Consider the following 13,283-nt stretch of genomic DNA (forward strand, 5'->3'; position numbering starts at 1 on the left):
ATAATCTCATGGAGGAATGATGAGGCCTTAAGAGAAGGGAAAGAAATAAAGAAATATACAAGCACCTAGCCTATTATGTGCCCCAAATTTACTGCAGGGGTCCCAATCCAGCTCCTGAAAGAGAAGATATAGAAGATATGCTTGCACAACATGTTCTTCTGGGCCCAATGGAATGGCATCTTTGTGGTGAAGATCCTACTTATGGCTTTCAAGAACTTGAGCAAGCAAACAAACCTTCTCATCTTTGTGGCCGGGTTTTTAAAGTTGGAGAACCTACCTATTCCCCGTCCAAGAAAAAGGGAAATGGGCAAAACAAAAAATATCCCACATCGATGTGGTATGGTATAAAATGGGGCAGAGAGAAATTCCAACGGGCTTTCAAGGATCTGTTGTTATCTGGCAACAATACAGAGAATTCCTGGAATCTTTGTCATGCCTATTTTCTGATCAAGCCTATCTCAACAGGCTGGCAAGCTCCTCTCCTCTCCTTTCTTAGCAATAGCAATAGCAGTTAGACTTATATACCGCTTCATAGGGCTTTCAGCCCTCTCTAAGCGGTTTACAGAGTCAGCATATCGCCCCCACAGTCTGGGTCCTCATTTCACCCACCTCGGAAGGATGGAAGGCTGAGTCAACCTTGAGCCGGTGAGATTAGAACCGCCGAACTGCAGATAACAGTCAACTGAAATGGCCTGCAGTACTGCACCCTAACCACTGCGCCACCTCGGCTCTTCTCCTCTCCTCCCCTCCTCTTCCCTCTATTGTTATGGCGGAATGAAGTTTGAGATGAGTAGCAGATAGAGAACGTATGTGTGCCGGAACCACAATCTTGAGACAATGCCATACTTGGCAGATATCTTATCCTGTTGGCTGAAGGAGAGTGAAAAATGCCAAAGAAATCAATCAGTAACTTTGTTTATTGTCCATCACACAACTATAATAAGAACAGAGTCATTCAGTAATAATAAAAAATGTAACAAATGTAACAAAAATATAATTTTGATATAAATACAGTTTTCTGCCAACTCAGGATTGAGTGGACAGCATTTTGATTTGGTTGTGAAAAAAAGGCCCATTATCCTCCCATCTTAATATATTATATACAAGTGGTCATAAACTTGGGATTGACATTCAGCTGTCAAGTATGGGGGGGGGGGAGGCATAGCTTTCCATGAGATATTTTAGAAATAATAAAACCTTACTATTTGCATGTTTCGATTGTTGAATATTTTATTTAACACTTTATTCCTAACTCTGAAAGGGGTTAAGTGTAGAAACAACACTTCAATTTTCTTGTTTTCTAAATAGAAGCTAATATGTTTAATTGTTTGGTGATACTTCAGAAGTTCCAAAATTTATTCTGTTTCCTTTTGAGGGTTATATATTCTTGGTGAGATTCTGTTGTATTTTTTATTTCATACTCAGCAGCCTGATATATAATTTAAAAAGAAAGAAAATAAATGTCTCATTTGTTAACACTTTTTTATAGTATATTTTCAAATGGTTGTTGCTAGGTAATCTTTCTTACCCTCAAGAAATGACAATTTTTATAATCTATCTGCACAAGTGTTATCTTAGTTTTTAAAAAGTTTAGAACTATTCTGTTTCCATAAACACATAAAATAGTGTGTGATTGTTTTTAAAAGCAGGATTATAAATTAAGAAGTATATTGCTGTTTATGTAGTTGGCTGCTCCATGCTTGTACCTCAAACTATATATTATATTGTTATAATTTAAAGTTTGTGGGGTGAAAAGAAGTAAACACACACATATACAGTATACATTTCTTTGCAAAACATATATGAGTTTCTTTCAATATAATATTTCCCAAGTAACTTTTGGAATGCTTCAAATTTCTGTTTACTGCAATGGAAAAAGCTGCTAAACAAATGTGGCTGCCATATGTATATATGAGCTAATAGATCAAGCTATATTCCCTGCATACGCAATTTATCGACTGAATTTGTATTCAGGTTTATACATATCACAGCCATAACTAAACAACCAAGGTAATAATTAGTCTTGAATTAGCCATAATGGTGATCAACCAAAGACATTAAGGGGAAAAGATAAACAAACGTTTGATTGACTTTACCCAGAAATGTTTCCAGAACTGATTTAATGGTTAAAGTTAATCATATGAATAAAATATATTCCAGAAATTCTGAGCCACTTAAAACTCTAGAGTATGTGTGTATATATATAGTATGTAAATATACCAAAATAGCATAGGTTTGGTAAGAGCAATGTATAATTTCTCTGGAAAGAAGATAAAACATATTTTAATTACTATATAGGGTTTTTGCTACATTCTGGGAATTGATGCACAAATCAGAAACAATGTAATATTGTAAAGATCAATGAACTAGGAAAAACAATAAGAACAGCACCTGATGGAATGTTGTACATACCAGATGGAAGTATTTTTAATTTAGCTAAACATGGTATATTTTCTATATTCATCTTGAGCCATCACACAGAAAGGTGAGTTTAATTTTTGACAATGTACAATATTTGCTGTTGCATTTTAAAATTACTATTTCTCAAGTATCTATAATCAATGTACTGTGCTTGCCAGTTTCCTGGCTCATATAACAGAAGATGTCTTAAGAAAAAGAAGGTTAAAATAAAGGCCTAAGCATATTTGACAGAGATGAATCCCTTTCTCCCAATTCTTCTATTCCATTCCATTCCATTCCTTTCCTTTCTATTCTTCTTCTTCTTCTTCTTCTTCTTCTTCTTCTTCTTCTTCTTCTTCTTCTTCTTCTTCTTCTTCTTCTTCTTCTTCTTCTTCTTCTTCTTCTTCTTCTGTTTCTTTTGTACGGAGTGCATAGAGCAACAAGCTTCTTCCAATGAATCCTATCCATGGCATCATCTTCAGCATCTTCCCCTTTAATATCCACTGTCCATAAATCATCGTTTAACATCTGATGCTAAGTTTTGCATGTTCTATCCCACCTCCGCTTTCCCTCCGGTGGCTTCCAGTGTTTTTCATGAATCAATGTTCTGTCAAGTGAAGAATATGACCAGCTAGGCCTATTCAACATTCCATCACAATGGCCTGCAACTTCCTGGATCCACTCTGCCTCAAAATGTCCTCATTGGTGTCATGGTTGCACCAAATAACACCATGAATTCTCCATAGGCAATGTTAATGGAGCACATTGAGCTTTTATTGTGCTGTTATTGGTCATGTTTCACTGGTGCAGATCACAAAGATTGTCTTATAAAGGTTGAATAACAAGCATTTTACAAAAGTGCTTCTCTCTAATGATCCTTCCTAGGTTATATTGCCAATCTTAAAAAAATACACCCTGTATCCATTTTGCTACACAAAAAATAGGATGCTTGGGCCTATAATAATTCATATGCCTTTTTAACACATACACATTGATTCTCTTTCCTAAATGCTTTCCTCTACGAAATGCTCTCTCGTATATGCATTCTGAAATGCAGATTTTGATTGAATAGGAGTGCATTGTAAAATTCCCAGGACCGAAACAGAGGACACAAATCACATTTCACCGTAGGCATTAATTCCATAAGTATGGCTCAGCAGGTAGCCTTATTGATCTTAGCTGATCTTGAAAAACTAAGCAGGATTGATTTCTTGGCTGCCACTTGCATGGGAGATGGCCAGTAAAGCTTATGATAATTGGTTCGAAGGGAAAGTTTTGAGAGAGAGAGAGAGAGAGAGAGAGAGAGAGAGAGAGAGAGAGAGAGAGAGAGAGAGAGAGAGAGAGAGAGAGAGAGAGAGAGAGAGAGAGAGAGAGAGAGAGAGAGAGAGAGAGAGAGAGAGACGGACGCAATATCACACTAATTCCTATATTGTTGCTAAGAAAGCTAGTCAGACATGTCTATGATATTACCAAAGGGGAGTTTATCTTTTTCATTTTTTCCCCCAGGCAAGCTCATATTTTCTTCTCTCTGTGGAATTGTTCCTAAGCACTATATTTCAGTTAACCTGCAACAATTATGCCTTTATAAGTGAACCTGCATTCTATTAGCAAGCTACAATTTCTTTTTCCCTCCCCATCCATCCACACATCAACCCTAGGATTTCTCTTAATGCTTGTCAACTGAGGTACCCTGTTTTATTTTAGTTTATTTTAGTTTCTACTTTCCTTTCATCTAGAAGGAATAGTTCATCTGTATGTATGGAGATAGTATAGACATACCAGGCTGTGAAAGAATGATCAAACTGTCTTCCTTTCTTCTCCCAAACTTCAATAACTGTAATAGCCTTTGCCTCTCTTTTTTAGACAAAAAAATCAATAAATATGAGTACAGCTAATACAGTAATGCTGTACAGCACAAATCTATAATGTAGTCACTGACTCATACTGGAAGAAATAACTTGCATACTGAAGGTATATGGAGACATGTCTATGACTTCAATTATACCCTTGATTTAAAGAAGTTAATGGAGTTGGCAGATCTAATACATTTGAAGCTTGGGCCTATAACTTTTCCAGTGACTATTTCTGGCAGTTTGTTAGATGCTGTAAGGATGAAAATGATTACAGCACCACCTATGAATTCTCTTGATATAAAAGAATTCTTATAAAAGAAACAAGGGCTTGAATCCCTCCCAAAAGAATTAGCAAGGAGGATAGAGAATAGTACCAAGAAAGTAAAGGAATAAATTAGATATCTCTTTCTGTGCTCCGTTTCTCTTCCTGTTAGACAAATAGAAACAGTAGTTTTTTTCCTAGCAAAACAGTATGCAGTGCACATATGTTTAGTACATATGGGTGTAGTAAACAATTAATCATTGAAGGAATGCATAATCCGGAAGATCCACAAGACTGTCTGATGTCTTTATTTCAAAGTAAAGTAATATCGAATAAATTTAAGATTCCGAGATGCCCAACAAGCAAATGGACAAGAGGCAGCTCATTTGAGATACCATGAATATTAGAAAAATACTATTTATTTAATTGATATGAATGCATACTTAATGCAATGGTAGGATTCCAAGATTTTTACTACCAGTTCTGTGGGCGTGGCTTGGTGTGCATGACATGGCTTGGAGGGAGTGGCTTGGTAGGCGTGGCAGGGGAAGGATACTGAACAATCTCCGTTCGCTCCCCATTGCAGCGGAAGGTTACTGCAAAATCCCCATTTCCTCCCGATCAGCTGGGACTCGGGAGACAGAGAATAGATGGGGGCAGGGCCAGTCAAAGTGGTATTTATCATTTCTCTGAACTATTTAAAATTTCCGCTACCGGTTCTCCAGAACTGGCCAGAACCTGCTGAAAAACCACCTTTGATTTAATGACAGTTTGAATACTGTTTCATCTTTATCTGAAATAACAAGCATTTCAAATTGCAGCTTCACTTAAGGTAGAGAAAATGCATTTTACATACCCTGAATACTGTTTCTTGAATAATTTGTCTACGTGAATTCATTGTTGCAACTTCAGATTTTTTTCATCATATGCCCTCCAAAATACTAGAATAGGCATCAAAGATTTGTAATTCAATAAACAGATATCTCTGCACTGCGCTTTTAGCAGCTCCTGTCTTGTACTCAGAGAGCCTTGATTCTGGTTTAGCTCCTTGGGACAACATAGTCATAATTAATTTAGGTACCACAGATTTTAATCTGATTAGTCTAAATAGAGCTTAGTTCATGCTGATTGAAAATTGCAAAAAATATACAATTCTTCCTTTCCTTTCCAGGTCTTCTTAATGATGTCTATGTTTTGGGTAGATAAACATTAAAATTGCTGTAGTTCAACAAGGAATGATTTAATATATTTACATTTAAATCACAAATTTAAAATATTTGTATTTCTAAGCATCTCTCTCCCCCCCACGCCCTCTTTTTCTCTCCTACATCCTCTTGGAAAGAAAGGTGCTAATGATATTTTGGTTCCAGTGGCTGAAATTCTATAGAGAAATGATGAAGCTCCCAAGCATTGCTACAGTTGTCTCATTGTTTGGTGATTATAACTGGCAGCCTAAGGAGTAAATCTAGCTGCTCTTCTTGGGAAGAAGAAGAAATGCACCTACTCACTACTTATGACACCTTTCTGGAAAAAAAGACCTGCAATTTTACACAAGAACTCTGTTTCAAATACACCAGGAAATCATTCCAAGCTGCCCCATTTTTCTTTATTACAGATTCCTTCTGTTCCTCTTAGTTTCCCAGAGGTTGATGAGGAGAAAAATTGGACTTAATTAACGAGCCTATATTGCATTTTACTTTGAGTGCTTAGCCACTATTGTAATTAAGGGGCTTTGATGGTATCAGCAGCTGTCCCATTTCCTTTGATGGCTTCAGCCATTTGGCAGATCTGCAGGATGTCAGGGAAGAGGGGGGGGAAATACAAGGGACTTAAAGCCATTTTAATGCCAGCCTACTTCAGCGCACTCCCTAAAAGGCTGCTCTCCTGCTAATTCACCTGAGGAGCCATTTCAGTTGGGATCCAGAGCTACCCACCTATTCCAGTGAGATGAAGAGGTTTCCTTGCCTGAGTGTCAGGTTGAAAGAATGAACAAAAACTGCACTTGAAGCAGTGGAAAAATGTAGAGAGATAATGATAGGGGAAATATTACAGAAGAACCGATCGGGCAAATCAACAGAGTAGACATTGGGAGACTATGAGTTTTAATCTTGCTTTAAGTACAAAGCCAGGAAGATCACCTTGGGCTAATCACTCTCTCTCAGGCCTAGGAAGCAGAGAGGGTGTAAACCATTTCTGAAATCTTTCCAACAAAACTGGGCAATCTCCAGGAGTCAACACTGACCCAAAGGAACATGCACATATGCACATGTGTGTACACACACACAATTGCACTAACATATAAGTAATTGAAGACGTAGTTTCTTCTCTAGGCATTACTCTATGGTTTAGAGCAAGGGTGGGGGAACCCTGGTCCTTTTATAACTTATGGACTTCAGCTCCCAGAATTCCTGAGTCAGCCTGTTTCATTTCTGAGCAACTTTAGTTATAAAGCTCACAAAGAAAATAGGAATAATCCTACCCATTAGGTTTTTTTATTTATATTAATTAATTAATATTATTGATTAATATAGCAATAGCAATAGCAGTTAGATTTATATACCGCTTCATAGGGCTTTCAGCCCTCTCTAAGCGGTTTACAGAGTCAGCATATCGCCCCCACAGTCTGGGTCCTCATTTCACCCACCTCGGAAGGATGGAAGGCTGAGTCAACCTTGAGCCGGTGAGATTAGAACCGCTGAACTGCAGATAACAGTCAGCTGAAGTGGCCTGCAGTACTGCACCCTAACCACTGCACCACCTCGGCTCATTAATTAATATTATTAATTAATTATTAATTATGCTTTATTTTGCATGATCCTGTGAGGCCATTTAACAAGGAATTTTAAGATTGAATTTACCAATGTTACCAACAAAGACAAAATTACATTGTATAACCATTCCTATGGACCACATACTCTAGTTAATCTGGTTCTTCGGCTTTAGGGAAACAAATGAACTAATAAAAACACTAGTATTTGGTTAGAAAAAAAATTGCCAGTATTGTTTAAAAGGCAACTTTCTTAATGTTTTTTTTTCCTAACCAGCCATGTGTTGGGAAAATTCCATACAAGGTCTGAAATCATAAAGTAAACCCAGATCTATTTATCAAAATAACAGTGAAATTCTTAAACAGCTGTTTTTCCGTACTTCATTAATTCATTTAATTTTCTTCTTGGCATCAAACATCCATCGTACTATGAAGAGCAGTGATTTAGGGCCTTTTCCCACTGCTGAACCGAAATGCTATCCACTAATCTTTAGCTCAGCAGAAAACTAAACTGGCATAAAATTACTCCATTGCTGATCATATGCTGCCTGTTCTGGTTGTCACTAAATGTGGCATCGTCACGCATGATGGGCAGGACAAGTTCAGGGAAAGGATTGGAGGATCCCTGTAGTTTTGCTTCCTAGTATTTCTCCCAAATGTCTGTGGACTAACAAATGATTTGGAGGAGGCAACATTAGACAGATGGCCAGAAGTCCAGTTTTAGGGATGTTAAAAACTTATTTTGCCATTATGCAAGACCTTTTCATGAAGATGTTTAAAAGGAGCCTAACTAAATGTCCCAACTAACAATTGTCAAGCAGGGCTGAGTTTCATGGTGCAGCAATGCTGAGCCTGTTCCCTTTCTCAGTTCACCATCCAATTTCCCTGTATGTCAGGTTTTAATCTGACAGCTACTAAATCAGAAAGAGCTCAGGTTGAGGACAGAGTTATGACTTCCTTCTTTCCTTCCTTCCTTCCTTCCCTCCTTCCTTCCTTCCTTCCTTCCTTCCTTCCTTCCTTCCTTCCTGAATAATGTACAGACGAAAAGGATTTGACTTCTTTCCTATCCAATCTAGAATGATCCTTGAAATACCAGAAGATAGGAGCCATACCTGTTCTGACCCCACCCCCCTCTTCGCTCGTTCACAAATGACAGTCAGACAGAACTTCAAAGAAAATATCTTTATCAGTCCTGGCTCAAGTTGGCTGCGAGCCCAAAAATAAATGTAGATAAAGTCTCTGGCAAAACGTTACACAGCAAAAGCAAAAACAAAAAGCTCTTGCAGCAAACCAGGTTTACAGAAAGCAAAATCATTTATCCAAGTGCCTCTTTGAATCAGGTTTACAGAAAGCAAATCACTTATCCAAGTGCCTCTTTGAATCTCAAAGCGATGAACCACACACGACGAACCATGAACCACGAACGTTGACTTCTGCCACTAAGGCGTGGCACTATCCGTCTTTTATCTGCAGAAGACGACCCTAACGAGCAACAGCTGCTCATTATTCCTGCATACCGACTCAACTCACAGCAAGCTTCTGCTGAGTCACAACACATACCTATCCTCTGCCTAAGGGGCTAACAGGAACTGAGTTGAAGCTATCCCCAAGATTGTCACCTGGCTGTGCTAACAACATGATGGCCAGTGATAATTGTCAGATTATATCCATGGCAAGAACTGTACTTGAATATCAACATAGCTAGGAATGACATGGTTGCCTTGGACATGGGTTGGAATGGAAATCGGATAAAAGTTGCATCATAATGATTGGCCAAAAAAGAGGTTTCTGAGATAGCCAAGTACACTACTGTACTTGACTATAATAATAATGCCCATTATTAGGAGTAAATTGAAACTTTGCTTGAATCAATATTTCTGCAAAACCTGTTCCCCAAAAATGGACAGTTCTAAAACAGTGTTTCTTAAAGTATGACCCCCTTGGGAGTCTCTGAAGACCCTCTTAAGAGTTGCAACAACATTATTTGCCTGCCTTTGTTGAAAAATAAAGCAATATTAAACTCCCATTAAATAATTGTGAGAAGCATTACTGGGAGCATAGGCATTCATTTTAGTAGGGTAAATATTGATAAATAAAACCCATAGAGAAAAAAAAATGTTTGAGGTCTCCATCATGATTTTTAAAAGTGAAAAGAGGTCCTAAGAGAAAAGACTTAGGAAACACTACTCTAACAATAACACACAAATATCTTATTGTACCCTTAATATTTATTTACCATTTGGGGCAATGATGGCTTCGAGGCCCATAATACTCCTATTTGAAATAGGAGAAGATGTTGGAATTTCCACACAAAATCTACTTTATTTCTAGTGTAGTAATTCATATGTTCCCTGTATGGAAGTTTCAGATTTACATAATCCTCTGAATTAAATTAATATAACAAAAGTATAAATAAAGCAATATCTAATGTAGATATCCTAGCCCAGTGATTCCCAAACCTTTCCCCTTTGGTAAACTACCATTACAATTAAATTATGTGGCAGTCCTTAACTCCCTTTCTTGAGCCCAAAAAGTTCTGATTAGTACCTGCAATGGGTGATATATATATTTTTTTTTGGTAGAAAGCAATGATAGGCTATATTTTTAATGTTGCCCACATCATTCAACATTTTGTATTATTATGTATATTACTATAGGTATTCACATATATTACTACAATGACTACTGAGATAATGTCATCAAGTAGATAAATATTTCCTTTGGTGTATTACAGATAATTGAAATCAAGGTTTGATGGCTTCTTGAAAGTCAACTAGGGAATTTGAATCATAGACTTTGGGTCTTCTAGCAGGCTCAGATTCTTCTTTCCTTGTGATCCATTAGATCAGTGGTTCCCAAACTTGGCAACTTTAAGACTTGTGGACTTCAACTCAGAGCTGGCTGGAGAATTCTGGGAGTTGAAGTCCACAAGTCTTAAAGTTGCCAAGTTTGGGAACCACTGAGCTAGATGATTGAGAATCTACATCGGCATCACTTCTTTTTACGCAGTTTAACATCTTAGTGTTTACATTTCTATTCAGTTAACAGCAGCTTGAACAAGTAGGTAAAGTATTCTACTAATATACTCTTACTTTTGCTCACTTCCCAGATTGTGATCTGCAAGTACAATGTTTAGCCAGGCTGTTTTTAAGGATGATGCTACTGCTACTTATTACATTTAATGATTTTTGATATATTTTTTTATAAAAATGCATACAAAGGTTGAAACACAAATTAAACATTGATTTTGAAAAATGAAGCCCACCATCCCACCGAACCTCTAACAAAAAATCAACCAGCACCCACAAAATGCTGAGCTGGCTGGAGAATTCTGGGAGTTGAAGTCCACAAGTCTTAAAGTTGCCAAGTTTGGGAACCACTGCATTAGATACATTGACCTGCTTCTACTCTGTCATTCATCATTGGCATCAGAAAATCTAAAAGAAGGGTTTTCAACAGTGAGCAGACCCAATAGGATGCATCAACAGCAAAAGCAGCATTTGCTGGTTAAGTCTTATTCTACCAATTCTCAGCCTCACACAAGGGAAATAGCGTCTATTAAGATCTGTGCAAAGCACAAGAAGATTTAGTCTGCTATCATTCCAAGATGAAAAGTGTAGGATTTAGTGTCTATGTATTGGAAATGTGTGTTCGAGAAAGACTGTTAGCAGAGCATAACTTGTTCCTGCTGACAGGGCAAACCGGAAAATTTTCAATTGTGCAGCTTGTCTTTTTCAAAATATACATCCACTTAGAAATAGATGTAATTGCATTTCTAGAGTTTCTTCCTTATCTAATTCCCTATTTGCTCTGAACCTAGATTAATTAGGAAGCAGAACCAAAAGCCACACATAGGGAACCGTATTTTCCTAACAAAACAGAAGTATTAAATATCAGTGAACATTTTAATTAAATATAGACTGTTGAAACACCACCTAATAAATTCTACATAATCACAGAAGATTTGTGCAACATTTTCAATAACATTTTATCGTTTCAAGTAAGGATAATATTTGCATTTGGTAACAGCCTGCGCTATATAGCCAAAATTATAAGAATTATTGAATTAAAATATTGGTAGTTAGTAATGAGCACTGCCTTTTACAAAAGGTTCCCTTATTGTTATTACAACAACAACAACAACAACAATAATGCTGGAAACATAATTAAAACCATTAATACATGGGCAGTTCCAATAATACACTACTCAGCTGGAATCATCAATTGGACTGTGGCTGAACTAGAAAACTTGAACCTGAAAATGTGTAAACTCTTGAATATGTACCACGCTTTACATCCAGGAACTCACATTGGCAGGTTTTACCTGCCAAAAAGAATAGGTGGCAGAGGGCTATTGCAAATCCATCAAACTGTAAAAGAAGAAAAACAAAGTTCGAATGATTATCTAAACCAAAGTACATTGCTGCAGGCTGTAAAAATGGAAAACTTTATAAAAACAACAGAAACAAAGGCAGAATATAAGGAAAAACAGCTGGATGTCAGATTAAATGGATGGAAAACCAAAGTTTTGCATGGACAGCACTTGAAAAACATTGAAGGAAAATGTGATAACAACTGGACATGGGCATGGTTTAAGAGGGGAACAATCAAGAAAGAAACAAAAGGTTTAATACTTGCTGTTCAAGAACAACAGCAATACAAACTAGTGCCATGAAATTTAAGATACAAAAATCCACTGACAATCCAAACTGTTGACTTTGCAACGACAAAGTTGAAACTGTTTCAACTTTAATGTGTGAGTGCAGCAAAATCTGATCATGCTAGACATGATTGAGTTGCTAAATTAATCCACTGGTCATTATGTAAATATATATATATATATATATATATATATATATATATATATATATATATATATATATATATATATATATATATATATATATATATATATATATATATAAAATACAGATCATCATTTTGGACACATTACTCCAGATATTACAGTTGTGAGGCCGAAGAATACAATTTATTGATATCACTGTACCAGGAGATGCCAGAGTGAAAGAAAAAGAACTGGAAAAAAATCATGAAATATCACAACCTGGTCATCGAAACTACCTGATTATGTATGAAACATAACAGTCATACCCATTGTCATCGAGGTACTTGGTACCATGTCCAATAATTTTATAAAATACATCAAGAAATTGCAGCTTCCTACAATAACACCAGTGGAACTGCAAAAAAAAAATGCACTACTTGGAACATCATACATTTTAAGAAGATACTTGGTTGACACCTAGGATGCTGGCAGCAACCCTTATCAACCATTAGCACCAGTCAATGGTGTTTGTGATGAATTTTTAAATGTTCTGTTGACTGAGTTTCATGTTTAATGAATAAAGTATTAGATAGATAGATACATAGATAGATAGATAGATAGATAGATAGATAGATAGATAGATAGACAGACAGACAGACAGACAGACAGACAGATGATAGATGATAGATAGATAGATAGATAGATAGATAGATAGATAGATAGATAGATAGATAGATAGATGATAGATAGATAGATAGATAGATAGATAGATAGATAGATAGATAGATAGATAGATAGACAGACAGATAGAAAGACAGACAGACAGACTGCAAGATCTGGACAGTATAATGAACCACGACAGCACAAGTAGCAACTTTCAAGGAAGAATACCAAGTTTCCATTCCATTTAAGTTTAGCCTAACTAATATGTTCTTCTTGTATCTTAGGGTTGTTGTTTTTTTATCTTGGTCTATAACTTATTACTGATTGGTACATGGTGTCTGGTTCATAAGTGATAGCAAACTTCCAACTGCTTTTCTTATCCCCAGGCAATAAAAAATAAAAGTTACACTTGAGAATGTGGAGGATGTCAAATGGAAGATTAGATAGGAGATGTTCTGATGACTTGACTGAACTGAAAATAATAAGTGTTTCCAGTTCAGGAGATGCTGTCCTGGTTCTTTTATCACTTGCAAACCTAGGAACAAATTCTGG

Source organism: Thamnophis elegans, chromosome 6 (genome assembly GCF_009769535.1).
Source record: "Thamnophis elegans isolate rThaEle1 chromosome 6, rThaEle1.pri, whole genome shotgun sequence".
In the NCBI taxonomy this organism is placed as follows: domain Eukaryota; kingdom Metazoa; phylum Chordata; class Lepidosauria; order Squamata; family Colubridae; genus Thamnophis; species Thamnophis elegans.